The sequence below is a fragment of the Empidonax traillii genome, unplaced genomic scaffold (assembly GCF_003031625.1).
Source record: "Empidonax traillii isolate 1590-97213 ecotype Southwest subspecies unplaced genomic scaffold, ASM303162v1 scaffold187:size1931383, whole genome shotgun sequence".
In the NCBI taxonomy this organism is placed as follows: Eukaryota; Metazoa; Chordata; class Aves; order Passeriformes; family Tyrannidae; genus Empidonax; species Empidonax traillii.
Window position 1 is genome coordinate 1,246,249 of NW_020955380.1, and position 12,346 is coordinate 1,258,594.

At 42.9% G+C, this 12,346-nt stretch overlaps 1 protein-coding gene across 3 annotated transcripts in view; it reads left to right on the plus strand.

Moving 5' to 3' along the window:
• RAD54L2 (RAD54 like 2) overlaps positions 1 to 12,346 on the plus strand; it is a 62,993-nt gene that overhangs the window by 19,079 nt on the left and 31,568 nt on the right. The window lies entirely within an intron of this gene.

Below are 12,346 nucleotides of genomic sequence, written 5' to 3' on the forward strand. Positions count from 1 at the left end.
ATCTTTAACAGCTGGAAAATGTTCTTTTCTGACAGCGTACAGGTTGGGTTCAGTTTTGCTTGTGTGTTTTACAAGATGAAAGGTGGAAGTGGTGACTAAGAAAGTTGTCACCTTCTATCCTCACCTGGTTATACCTGCCCTACTCTCCTCTTCAGGAGAGGACCAATCCAGGTCAGGACCATTACAGCTGTTTGTGGGCCTGTGCTGTGCAGGTTACATCAAAGTGTTGTTGGATAAGTGTCCTGGGTCATGGCACGATCCTAGAAATCAGTTTGTCGGTCCAGCACAAGGGCTGATGTTCCAGAGCACATAGACAGGAACACATAGCTCAGGTGGGAATCCCCCCAGCTGAATTTGCCATCAAACTCTTTGTATCACAGAACTGCAGCTGGAGCCTAAGGAGGTGCTCTGTTTGCTTCCTTTAAAATCCCAATTTTTAATAACTTCAAAGGGTGTGCAGGTATTTATTTGAATACACCTACTTAAACCTACTGGGAGTCTTCCTTTTCTTAGCATAGAATGTGTTAAAGACACATACTTCTCTCTTCTAGTCACTGAAGTATTTTTGGCTTCACAGTACATTGTTGTCCTCAAGTGTTGTTTGTTTTGTTTTTATATTCTTTCAGCCACATGCTACTTGAAGATGCTGTTTTGATTTCAAATGCTTATAAAATGTTTACACAAATGAATTTTATTCCTCTGTATTTATTCCTGTGATGTCTTTTTCCTAATGAGAAAGCAGCAGAAAAGGAAGTGTTAGTTCAGGTGAGAAACAAAGGAATTCTCCATACCATGGAGTTGTAGGGCCACAGATTACTTTGTCTCAGAGGGTGGTGGTGACTTTGTCATTTGTTCATGGGACCCTGCACCCAGGGGGGCTATAGGAAGTGTGACATGGTAGCCAAACTTTTATTAATAGACGGGAGTGGCTGTATGTGATGGGGGATGTATGTCATTTCCCATGGTTATTTTATCATAGACCTATGCACTTTATCATCAACATCCATATTATTGTGGGTGAAAAATCATAATTGTTTGTCAAGATTGTTCTTTCCAAAGCAAACAAGATTAATGTTGGTATAAACAAGATTAATGTAGGTGTACAGAACATCATTAACAGCTAATGGCAGCTGCTTATTTTCATCTTAAAACACCAGAAACATGTTTATGCTTTATATTTCTGTAGTGACTAATTAAAAATAAATTTTAACAAATGTAGAAAATAATGAGGAAGAGTAAAAAGACAATTTACATAAAGCTAACATAAAAAGCTTTTATAATTGTTGATTAGGTACAGGAAAAACTCTCTCTTCCACAATCTGAGCAACGCTAGATTGCCTCTGAGGTTTCAGATTGTTGAGCTTTAATTCTGTCTGCCAGAGTCTCAGGATGCTTTCTGCGTGCTTAGATGTACAATTATTTTCTTCTGTGGGGGTGTCCAGTCTGCTTTTCCTGATGGCTCCTCACAGCTCCAGACTGCCTCAGAAATGTCACTTGGCATCTGTATTACCTTAGATCTAACACAGAACCAGTCTCCTGCTGTTTGTCCTATGAAATAAAACCAACTTCAGGACTAAGAAGTTCGTTTTACTTTGCCCATCTGATGTTCGTAGTCCTGCCTTTGTAGATGAATCTCATTCATAAAAATCATCTTAGGAACAGGCGGTTTTATTCACAAGAAGGGGTGCAGTGCTCTAATGTTTATACTATGAAGCATTTAAAAAGCCTAATTTTAATATTTTCTGTTAAAACTTTGATCTCCCTATTCCCAGCTGTGCTGTTCTCTTCCCCTTCTGGTACTATGGTTGTTCTGATCCCATTTGGGATCCTGGGGGGATCATTCCCTTGTGGATGGGCTCTTGCATATTTCTAGCACAAGATTTAGAATATTATTAATGTTTCACAGTTACTTCCTTGGAAGGACAGTAGGCTGCACATGTATTTCCTCCAAACTGAAACCAATTACTTGTTTTAAAGAATAGTGATTATAACAGCTATAAGTGAACAGTTTTGTTTGCTTGCAAAGTAGTGACTTTATATTAGAATTTCCATATTCTGATGCCTCAAATGACTTAAGAAGCCTCCAGGGTTAATGTAATGTTGATAACACTTAGCAGTGACTGGTGTTTTGCACATTTAACCTCTTTTTGTCTTTTTGATACATGTTGTGTGTTAATACTCGTGAAACTTCAGTTTTATAATTTTCTTGGAGTTCCTTTTACGTTCTGGTGATTGAATCTTCAGCTTTGGGGCACTTTTTCTCATTTCTGCTCAGTTTTGTTTGCATTTAGTATAGGCTATCCCATAGATGGTCTAGAGTTTAGTTGGGACTTGTATGGTATAAGCTCTCAAGGCTTGTTGGAAGCAGTTCTTAAACTTTCTCCCCCATTCCCTCAAGGAAGAAAAAGAGCCTGGAAGGGTTAGCTTTCTGAATATTTCTGAGTAAGTAAGAGCTAATAACCACTTAGCTTCCATCCTTTTTACATTTCTTCAGTGGTGGTCAGTCAGTGAACCTTGACATCGTGTGTAGGAGCTCTTACAGCTTTAGCCTTCTATTCTGCTGGTGTGCTCCTTCCAGGCCATTCCTACTCTGACCCCTTAAAACCCCTTCCCAGTGGCTGCCAGCCTGCACAGCCATCCCAGCAGCACGCTTCAGTCCTAGCCAGAGGCTTCCACTGCTTCTCCAGCCTTGTCATCCCTGCCCACTTCATCTGTTTTCTCATCACTTGTGGGTTGCAGCACTTGTTTTATCATGTTTGATTTTCTGATAGCGGTGCGTGACTGCGAAGAACTTTTCTCGTTAACTCCCTAAATCTTTTTCACTAGAAAAGTGATGTACTGATGACTGTAGAGATAAAGGGCTGTTTCAAGTCCTGCACTTTTTCTCTGATCCTGGTAGTTGCTCAGGGCTGTGTAGAACTCCATAGGAATAAAAGCTGATTTGAGCAAAGAGGAAACAAACCTCCAATATGGATTGTACAGATCCTTTCAAATGCTGGGACTGTTCATACCTCAGAGCTTTCCTGAGGAAAGCTGTTGAGTGTTTGAATGAATCCCACTGTAGTGCTCTGTTTTCCCACTTTCTGAATGTCTTTTTCTGATTATTCTGACTGAAGTCTCTGGAATTCATTGTCTCATACAGATTGCTGTAATTCTGCTATTGATAGTGATGGCAAGTTGCTTGTTTTCTTACCTCTGAGTATATGGGTTAAACACTTTTTTTAAAGTGTAGTTCAGGGGTAGAAATAGTTGCTCAGTTCTCTGAAAGATAGCTTGTTCATTTAAAGCAGTCCTGCTAAATCTGCTTTGCCTACAATTTTCAATTGGTGGTGGTTGGGGAAAAAAATGTTGGGGTGAAATTATAGCAAGAATGGATTTTGTTTAATGTGATACTCCTTTGTGGCTCTTTGCAGGTCATCATCGTGGTGTGTACAGCAAGGGGTGCAATTACATTGAAAGGAAAATTTGATTTATAGCTGCCTGGGTAATTTCCCTGGCTAGCCCAATGGGAAAAACCAGTAGTTAACACCTTACTTACTAGAAACTCCATTAGAATCTAGAGTTATTAAAGCTGAAGTTATTTTGGAAATCTGTTTTTAAAGTCATGTGGAAGTGTGGGTTAAGATTTCTTTGAATGGTACATGAATGCATCCTTGAGGTACAGAGATCTGCTACTCGTTTTGGAGATGGTGTTATTCATGTGCTTCCCACCCCAAATCATTCCATCTTTTCTTCTCCCCAACAAATTGCTGGAACAAAACGAAACTGTGGGGTGTGTGGGAGTCCCCAGCTGGATGTATGTGGTTGGGAATAGAGCAAATTTCTGTCCTTACAGGGGAAGAGAGGAAAGTCTTTGGTATAAATCTGTTCATTTTGCAGGCTCCTCCTGTTCAAATACATCAGTTTGTGCTTTTTAACTGAAGTTATTCTTAAAAATTAGGTCATGTTATCCTCACCTGTATGAAACAGGCAGAGAAAGAATGTGGAGACAGTCTCCTGAAAAATATCCTGCTAAATGGTATCCTATTCTATATCATTTATATCCAGATTTAGAAAGGCCCATTCTGCTGGAGGAAAAAAATAAAATGATAAAAGGAACTACTCTTAGAAAGTAATTTACCTGCACTTTTTACTTGAATTGGATGGTCCTGCTTGTGTTGGTAAATGGAGATTTGTCCCAGCAATCTGAAATCTTTTTACCTGCTACTTTTGACCAGACTGCACACCCTTTTTCTCTTAGAACTAAAACACTGATCTTAAGTTGTCCTTCCTAACTACTGGAAAATGAAATGTATTCCTTAAGAAGAGGAGGAAAAAATACATACTTACTTCTTTAATCTCTCCTCTCCCTTTAGGAAGCAGCCTTCCACAGCTGTGTCTTCGGGTGGCACCGGGGGCAGGTGGGCATCCCAAGGTCGAGGCAGCCTCAGACAGCAGCTGCCCTTTGAGGAACCTTGTCATGAGCTGCTTCCATCTGCTGCAGTACATGGCACAGTTGGCTTGGTTGCTGCTTGCTTTCTTCCTAGTGACACGTGCTTTGACCTCCTGTCCTCCTTTAGCTGGTGGCAGGGGCTAAGGAAAGGCACAGGCCCATCAGAGTAAGCTTGGAGTGGAGAGCAGGCTCATTTTGTTGGTTGAAAGGGGATAAGTTGGAGGAAAATGTGTGGAAAGAAATAAAAGTCAGGTCTTTCCTAGACCTAGAAAAGCACTGAAGATGATCATGAGAGTGGCTTTAATTTTGAGCTCTGCGATGTTCTGTGTGTATACATTAGAGTGGGTGCCCATAAGTGATAATACTGTAATTTAATCTGCAAGTTGAACTTTGTAGAGTGCAAGGTGGATTTCTTGGGGAAAAGGGAAGAGTGGTGATGGATGTCTTCCCATTTTTTCCTTCTTGATGGACTTCCCTATCTAGATTCTTTTATTTTGGTTACTTGTGACTGGATGCAGCTCCCTCTAGAGCCCACCAGTGCTATTTCCAAGGAAGCTGGAAGGGCATATCCTGAGGAAAGCAAACCTCTGCTCAAGTCTAAGATTTTGCCTACGCAATGGCTCTGGTCCTATTAAACCTTGGAAGCCAAACCTGAACTTCCATGTGCCACTGTGCACTTTGCTGTTCTTACTACAAGCATTAAAATCTACCTGGCCGTTTAACTTTTTGTAGACTGTCTTCCAAGCCAATAATTGCCTGCAGGATTGTTGGTGTGGTATCATAGAGGTACAGAAGTAATTACTACCTGTGAAAGAATTTACTTGTGAACTAAATCCTGCATATTAACATATGTTTAAACTTTATCAAATTGTTTTAGGAAACTGCATTACCTTAGAAAATGATCCTGATGGATTAGAGTGTTTAAATATGCTTCATCATACAGGTGCAGACTGGGGGGCTCAGCCTCAAGTCAAATGGCTGTGGGTAACTCAGTTGGCAAGTGCACATCTCACTGGAGATTTTGGATGCATTTCTCAGGTGACTTGGTCTCAACTAAGCAGTTGAGGGCTTTCTATTGTTTTCTCAGTTCCTGAAAGTGATAAGAGCTTTGTCTGTTAAGGCTGTGCTCTCTGCATCCACAGATCTGAAGTTCGAGACTTGTGTTGGTTTTCCCAAGACTCAGAAAGTTAGGAGCTGGCTGGTTTCTATGTTTCCACAATCCAGCTGAATAAAATACAAAAGAGAGTTAGTATCAAAGGAGAAAAGAGGCTGGATGCTAGCATTTGCAGTTCTGGCAATCCTGCTTGCTGAGTAATACGGAAAGGTTATGTCAAAATCGTGGAGAAGTAGGTTTGTCTCTCATTTATGCAAGAGCCCCACTGATTTCTCTGGGAACTTTGTTACAGAAGGCTGCAGGTTTTAAGCATTATTTTTATTCTGGCAATTTTCTCGGTAGCACAGTCTGTCTGTCAGGACAAATGCTGTGTCTGTGAGCAGTCTGAGGGGCGGGGACCTGCCCAGCTATCAGGGGTCTCCATCGCCAGCACACTGTGAGGGAGCTGCTAATGCTTGTGCAGACTCTGAGGCAGGCACCCAGCTCCCTTGAACTGGATTTACTGGAGCCACGAAATGGCAACATTAGAGAAAAATCCTCTTGGGTGCTTCGCTGGGAACAGGCAGTGCTGGATGCTTTGTTAGCTCTAGTTCTGCCGATTCCTGGCTGGCTGGGTATTCTGTTGTGTTGGGGCAGTTTGGGTTGCGGGAGGATGATAGAGGTCTCTTGCCTTCAGGCTGTTCGCCAATGAATCCGGGAGGAACAGGGGGAAGATAACAGGAATGGGGAGGAGCGTGGGAGGAGCGGTGCCTGGGGTTTGGAAGGGGTCTGTTGACTGATTCCAGGCTTTTAACTAACCCTATGAACTGGGTTATTCTCAGCATAGGTGTGGCTTGAGGGCTGCTGTGGGAAGGAGGGCTGAGATCCCGAGGAGTGCTGTCCCCCCAGGCCCCCGCTCAGGGGGTTACAGACTGGCGGAGGTGCAGCTCAGTCGCTGAGCCCTTCGCCATCTGCCTGCTCTGCCTGAAAGTTCAAACTCTTTCCCGGTCTCCTCAGCTTATCCCAAGCAGGGGGAAGCTCCGAAAGAAAAGTCGGTGACTCCCCTGCCCGCCTCCCAGGCGTTCTGACAGCGCTCTCCTTTTCGAGAGGGTGGCACAAAGTCTGGCATAGCCGAAGTGTTATATAACCCGGAGTAATGACTTGCTTTACTTCTTTAAAAGGAGGTGATGACGCCAGAGCTCTGCTTCCCTCAGAGCTGCCGATTGGGTGCAGGGCCTGGCAGATCTCGTGAAATGATGGGGTGTTATAAAGAGCTACACTTTTCCCCCCTTCTTTTTCTCCCTCCTTCCCTTTGATCTATTGCGTATGATGGAATACAAAATAGAAATCCTTCTATGCAGTTCAAGAGCAGCCCACGCCCATGGCTCTGCATTTTCTATATATACGTGCATGGAGTTTCTCAAATGGTTTTTTTTTGCCTGTTTTTTATCTATTCTCTTAAAGCTGCCACAAATGTGAGAGTAGCATGAAGGCATGGGGAGCAGTGAGCAAGCAGTTACTAATTGAACAAAACATTGCTCCAAGTCTTCTCCCTGATTTTCTGATAAGCTTTGCAGGATATAGAGGTTGTGCTTTATTGGCCAAAACTTTGCTTTTTTTTTTCTGTAAAGCAGCCAGAGAATCTCTAACAAAGGACCCTCCCGCTTCCTTCTCGGTCATGCTTGGTACCTTTTGCCCCATGAACGTTTCCATCGTCAGCTCTGCACTGCACGTAGTCACTGCTCACAGATACTGTATTCCCTCAGCTGCAGCTTCTGAAACCATGATGGAATCACACGGAAACTAATTAGCAAATTTGTAATGTGGTATTTTCCCTCTTGAACAGGTAAGGAGTGGCAAAGTCACCTTGCCAAGGTCGGCTGATGAGTGTGAAGAAGCCAAAGTGAAAATCCTCTGGTTTGCATTTTAGGCAGCACCCCTTTTGTGTTGCAATGTATGATGTGAAACACTTCTCTGATCTTCATTTGAGTTTGAAATGATGCAAAGGGTCCTTCTTTTCCTTTAATTTATGTAGTATTGTGCTGGTTTTAATGACTGGTTAACTAAAATGTACATGTAGCTATATGTTGTACAAGTATAATATTAAATAATAAGAGGTTGGAAGGAGGGAAGGAACTGTTTTAATTAAATTAGAAGTATTCTTCAGATTTTAAAACACTATATCACATCACAGTTATTTCCTTTATCCTTTTAATTTCTTGCTTAGGCTTTATAGAAACTGCAGCACTGAACTTTCAGAAGTGTCTGGCTCATCATTTGGATCAAAGTGTTTTTTATTTCATTAACAGTAGTTTGTACTACAGATGTTGAAAAATGTCTTGTTCGCATTTCCTTTAACATGCAGTTCACTGACTCAGTCTCAAAAAAATTCTAAGTAGGAGTCAGAAGACTTTATTTTCACTTGCAAATATGCAAATAGGAATGAGACAGGAGAAAGCTACAAGATAAAATCTTTTTGGGCTAGGTGAACAGAAACTTCTAGTTAAAATCTGTGTCAAAACAAATATTGCAATTAATCTGCAGGTTATCTTCGTCTATGTAAAGTAGTTAAATACTTGAACTATTAGAAACCATTTAAAAATAGCGCTTTTGTGTACTCTTAGCTTGTGATTTATGTCAGATTTGCACATACCTGAAAATGAAGGGAATTAAACTTGTACAAAATCACTCTTCTGTGGTGCACAAATACAGTTGTGTCATCTTCAGCAGCAAAAATGTAGCAAGTTACAGAAAGAGATGAAGAATTAGTTTCTTAAATATAAACTGGGATTGTAACTCAATGGATTTAGCTTTGATTAAGATTATGATAAATATCTATGGTATAAATTCTTCAACTTAAAATCATTACGTATTGTTTAATAATAGCTTGTTTTCTTCCGTACATTTAAACAACCTTTGAAAGCCTTGGTCTGAAATCTCAAGCAGTGTTTTGCCTCAGTAAGAGTCTGAAAAGCATTTGCAGGAGGTGTTGCATTGTGTCACTACCTGAATTTTGTGTTACGTTATGTAAGAATTCCCATGCCCCCACTTATTATTTTAGATGAGTGTAGGAAATAAAATAAACCAAGACTTATATGAATAGAAGTGAAATGAGGAAAAAACAAATTTATCCCATTTTATGCCTTACGGTTCAGTCCAAAACTCACTAAAGTCAGTGGAAAAACTCCTCTCATTTTCCATGGTTGGTTTAGATCTTATCAAAAAGAATTTTTATTTACAGTGCAGTATTTGTTTAAAAAGCAAATGATTCTCAAAGCCCGCAATACCCAGTTGCCAACACATACTGTTATGGAGTTCAAGTGTGATTCTGTCTGAACTGTTTTAGGTGGATAAATGCCACCTTACACCATGTCCAACTCAAACCTGATAGCCTTGTGTGTTTTCCATGTTGCTAAAACAACATGGAAAATAGGACAGGGAAAGTGGCCTTAAGGATAGGTGTATGTGCTACTGGCAGGTGATAATCGAGAGTGAAATGTGGCTGTCAAGCCTACTTTGTGTTTAATGACTTACAAACAATTTGGGTTTGTAGGGGAGGTCAGCAGGTTGCACAGGAGCTGGTGGATGTGGAGCATGGCTATGAGAAAGCTGTGGGATGGGAAATACTGATGTGTTATGAAAATACAAGCTTCATAATGAATTTTTTTTTAAATAAGAGAATCAAGTTGTTTGCAAGGGAACCTTTCGGGTGGTAACAATTTCTTGAGAAGCCTCTTTTGATGTATAGCACAGCTGTACAATTGCAAAGAGCTTGTGGTTTGAGATGAGGTAGGTGAGGTGTGACAGCTGGGTAAGATTTCAGACCCTGTAGGGGAGGAAGAATATTCTTCCTTACTGGTAAGACTGGCCTCACAGAAAGGCTATTCAGTAAATGGACTTACCTGTAACAAGATTACCTTCCATGAGGAGATCATTTTATAAACTGACTGTTTCTGATAGATCTAATTCTTGGTTGTGTGAATATGTATTTGTCCTGGCTAATGGTGATGGCCTCACCAGAGAGCTGTTGTGAGTAGAAGAGCTAGAAAAGTTCTTCTTTCATTTTGCCCACAAAGCTGAAGAAGGAAATTCCCTTTTTATTGCTGTGTGCAGAAGGACAGGTATAGGTTACCTGTTTCACCCAGTGTATTGAACTTTCATTTTCCTCATCCTTGACTGCTGTAATAAGCATGTGTTGGGGTTTAACCCCAGCTGGCAACTCAGCCTTACACAGCTGCTCACTCACTTTCCCCCAGGGTGATGGAGGAATTGAAAGGGTAAAAGTGACAAGTGGGTTGAGATAAAGACAGTTTAAGGAATTCATTCCCCACTTCCCATGGGCAGGCAGGTGTTCAGCCATCCCCAGGAAAGCTGGGCTCCATCACAGTAACAGTGACTTGGGAAGACAAATACCATCACTCCGAACATCCCTTCCTCCTCTTCCTTCTTTCCCCATGCTAAGCATGACACCATATGGTCTGGGCTGTTCCCTGGGTCAGTTGGGGTCAGCTGTCCCAGCTGTGTCCCTCCCTAACTCCTTCTGCACCCCCAGCCTGCTCCCTGCTCTGGTGGGGTGAGATGCAGAGAAGGCCTTGACTCTGAGTAAGTCCTGTTTACCAATTACAAAAACATCCCTGTATTATCAACACTTTTCCCAGCACAAATCCAAAACACAGCCCCATACTAGCTGCTTCTTCTATGAAGAAAATTACCTCTCTTCCAGCTAAAACCAGCACAGCACGCCTTGCAAAGTACCAGGTTGTATTTACACAAATACTTGTCTTGAAATCTTACTTCGCAGTTTCATAAGTCTGTTAGGTCAGATGCTGAGGTCATGTTTGCTTATTTATTCCAACCCTACGAAGTCCTAATAAGGCCTGTTACAAGATCCTTGGCTATGTACTTCTTAATATATTTGTCCCTCTTTTCCCCCTTTATAAAGACTGTATGTTCTTGTGTACCGGCCAGGCTGGTTTGAATCTGTGACATAGGTGAAAGGCTGTCCTGTCACCAATCCTCTTAATTGTAATTCAGTTCATCTTTTCTTTGGTAGAATTTATATAGCTCTAATTTTGAAAAAGCACCTTGGGTTGGTTTCGAAGCTGTGATGTGCCCTGAAGCACTGAGAGTATTTTGATGGTAGCATTCCCTGTGCCCTGCCACCCTCTCAAGTGAAAGGTCACATAAAAATGTCTGGAGTCATACAGAGGGTAGCTGGGCTCTGCCCTGGCTGTGCTTGCAGACCTTTATATCAACCTTTGCTGTTAGGAGCTCATTGTCCTGGAGTCCTGCAGATCTGTGCCAGGGCTGTTTGGACACAGCCTGCTTTGGGTTTCTTGAGCCCATCCTGGTTTTCCCAACACTCACTCACCAGTTGTTTCAGTAAACAGCTGACTTCATTACATGGCCAAATGCTCACTAGCAGCGAGCTAATTTCATTATATGTCTGTCAGCCCAGGTTTGCTGCTTGTTACTGGCATTGGATATGGCTGTGAAGGGAATTGGGCATGGAAAAAGTCTCTATAACATTGGAGAAGGATGCTTAGCCTTTAGGGGTTCAACCACAGCTTTAAACGATTTGCTTTCTCTTGTATTTATTTATTCTCTCCTGTGCCTGTCCTGGTACAGAGGGATGATGGGGACAAAGGCTCGCTTAGAGTCAACTCACACTCCAGAAATTCTGGCAGATTGTTTCCTAAAAACCAGGAAATCTCATTCATAAACCATTTGCTACACCGAGAGTCTTCTACAACTCGCAGTGCTGTATGAGCAGCTGATTTGATGAAGTGAACAGGAGGCTCTTTCACCTCTTACTGTACAAGCAGGTTACCAGCTCCATCGAATTGCTCAGGTTGCTTGGAAATCAGCAGGCAGCATGCAGATAGCTCGTAGAATCACGATTGGTTTCAAAGCCAGAGAGGTTGTACTTCTTTTTGCATCTCACTCCCACCCTCTTTCCCTTTTGTGCTCTGAAACTTGGAAGCAGGGTTCCGGTCCCGCGTGTGCCCTGCTCTGAACGTCCTGTTGTCTGTTGGGATTCCCCTTGCGCGGGGCCCCAGCGGAGCCTGAATGGTTATGTAAGGATTTTTATTTTATTCTCAGTCTTGGTCTCTGCCACTAGTTGAACTGGATCACAGGCTGAGTGAATGGGATCTGATCCGTGCGGCGTGCAGCGCCAGAGGGGAGAGACCTCCCCCGTACACACCCACTCGGCCTCCCTGCTCCTCTTCTCTCTTCTCAAACTCTTTTCCCAGGCATAACCGAGGCTGCTCCCGCCGATCGGGAGCCCCTCCCGGAGCCAAAGCGTCCCGTCCCGGCAGCACCGCTCCAGGCATCGGCCCCCAGTGGAGCAGCAGCTTCCTCGGGCAGGGCTGTGCTGTTTGACTCTCCGAGCAGGGGAGGAGATAGTGGCAGTTTTTATTTAGGCTGAACACGAGGCATATTTAACTAGTTATGTAACGGTGACCCCGGTCCGTCTCGGCTGGGTGCAGGGAGGATATGTGCGTACTGATTCCCGTCACACCGGCGCGGTGGATTCGGGCACTGCGAGCTCTTTACCAAAGTTATTTTCAGAAACCTTAAGTGCAGGTTTCCCTGCCTGTACCCTGGACTGTTTTATCAGGAGGCATTTCCCGCCTGCGAACTGAACAGCCAGTGAGAGTGGATTTAGTGCTCGCTGGGCTGCAGGCAGAGATAAGGAGTTGTCGGGAGTGACTGGAAACTTTTGTCCTGAAGACCCTGAGGCAAGAATAGCAGAAGGGCTGAGAGTGTGCGGCCGAGGTGAACAAGTGTGCGGGCAGAGGGCTTGCCCTGGTGCACTG